We start from the raw sequence: 2,385 nt of genomic DNA, 5'->3' as shown, positions 1-2,385 counted from the left end.
ATGTCCTAATTTCAACTGTTCCTCTACTAAATCTCTGGCAGCTACTAATTTTTCAGAGGAAAGAGGCCACTGAGGAATCCATACAGGCTCCTCTGTTTTCCAAGTAATGGGTATACCACCCTCAATGGCCCCTAGGAAAAACCCAATCCCTTTTTATCTTGTTTGAACTTTGCAGGCACTGGTATAGTCATGCCTTGTAATGACTTTCCTAACCCTTTTCCTGGTAGTCCATACTAGACATAATTTCTCAGGATTGTGGGCAATACTCATTAGTTAGTCTAAGATCCATTTTGGTTAAGACATCCCTACCCCATAGGGTCACAGGAATATCCACAATATAAGGAAAATATTTCCCTGACCTACCTTCCTCATTTTTCCAAGTCNATTCCTTAGCACTTATAAGGGGAGCAGTCTCATAACCTAGACCACGGAGGCTTTGAAATGAGGTTTGTGAAGGCCATTTTGGTGGACAATCATGAGTGGAGATGATGCTGCAATCTGCACCTGTGTCTAACGACCCCAAAAAGGATCGTCCTTCAACCTCCAAAGTTAACAAAGTTAACAAAGTTAATTAGGGGCGATCTCCTAATTCCATTGATAAGAAAGTAAACAGAGAACCTGTAGAACCTAGTCCACTCTCTCCTCTTATTTTATTATTTGCTGGAAAATATTTATGCAAACTTGGCAACAGTAATAATTGAGCAATTCTATCTCCTGGGGAGATAGCTGAAATGCCACTAGGGGAGGCCACTAAGATTTTCACAACCCCCTTATAATCTGGATCAATCACTCCAGGGGTAATTTGTAATCCTTTTAAAGCAGGAGATGAGTGGCCAAGCAATAGTCCTACAATATTTTTGGGAAGGGAGCCTTTAAAATCTGTATCTATGGGCTGCACCCCCATCTGTGGGGTTAATACGAGTCTGGTGGTGGAGTGGAGGTCCAATCCTCTGGAGCCATTAGTGGCTCTCTGTGGTCTCTCGGATGATGAAGAGACAGCCAAGGTTTGTTCTGGTCTTTCTGAAGAGCCCCATATATTTGAGGACCCTGGGGATGTGGGCCCCACTGTCCATTTTTTGGTCTGGTGCCACCATATCCTGCTTGTAATGGTCNGCCTTCTATATCCTTTGTAGATCTGCATTCATTAGCCCAATGTTTTCCNGCCACACTTATAACAAGCATCATTGCTAAACTTGTCCAACTGCACTACCACTGCCGTTAGGCCTGCATTGGTTAATGGGCCCCCTAGTTCTCTGCAAACCTTCATCCATACTTCTAAACCTTTATGTTTATAGGGTGTAATGGCTGCTCTGCATTCTTTAGTACATTGCTTATATACTAGCTGCTTCACCAAAGGCATAGCTGTATCTGGGTCTCCAAAAATTCTAGCAGCTGCTTCAACGAGGCGTGCTACAAAGTCTGAAAATGGTTCTGTGGGACCCTGCAAGATTTTCGTAAGATTGCCTGAGACTGCACCTTTGTTCAGCAATGCCTTCCAGGCTTTGGTAGATATCTCATTTATTTGGGCATAGACTGCTTCAGGATAATTTGTCTGATCTAAAGCAAAACGTCCTAAACCCAGAAGCATGTCTGCATCCTAATGTCTCTGAGGATCTTGTCCTGTAGCTAAATTTGCTGCTGCCTGACTGTTTGCATATTCATAGGACAAGGACTTCCAGTCTAAATACTGTCCAGATGACAAACAAGCCCAAGTAATATTATTCCAGTCCCCCGGGAAATGAGACAATATCTAGCAAGCGCCTTGACCTGTGCAACTACAAAAGCTGCACTCACCCAGTAGATATGGATTGACTCAGCCAGTTGCTTAATAGTTTTAAAATCTATTGGCTCATGATAGCGTTGTCCCTGGCCATCTAAGAAGACAGGGAAAGTCAGTCCAACTTCCTTCCAAACCTCTGGGCAAAATGAGGTACCTTGTTTATCAGCTTTTGTGGATTCCTTTTTTTCCTGTATACTCAGGGTTAAAAGGTGGAGTGGTCAGCACTTTCGATTTTACTCTTTTGCCAGCCAACCCCCACTTTTTTAAAGGATTGGTTTTGTATGACAAATCTGGATCATACCTATCCCTCTCATACTGAGCTGCCTCTTCTTCTAGGTCAACTTCCTCATCTATCAAGCTCTGAGTCACTGGAGTCAGAACTTGCTGAACTTATTGTTAAGTCTTTTAATGAGGGATACATTTTTGCTATTTCCTTTTCTTTCTCATTATTTCCTTTTCCTTTTGAATTTGCCTTTTCTCCCTTCTCCTTTTCTCTCTCTTTTTCACCCCTTTTCTTTCTTTTGCTTATGTGTTTCCTATCTTCCTCTGACATACTTTCTTGTTGTTCCATGAGAATTTTCTGACCTGCCTTAACTGCTTCTATC

Source organism: Mus caroli, chromosome 11 (genome assembly GCF_900094665.2).
Source record: "Mus caroli chromosome 11, CAROLI_EIJ_v1.1, whole genome shotgun sequence".
Lineage (NCBI taxonomy): Eukaryota > Metazoa > Chordata > Mammalia > Rodentia > Muridae > Mus > Mus caroli.
Note: the sequence above shows the minus strand (reverse complement) of the source record.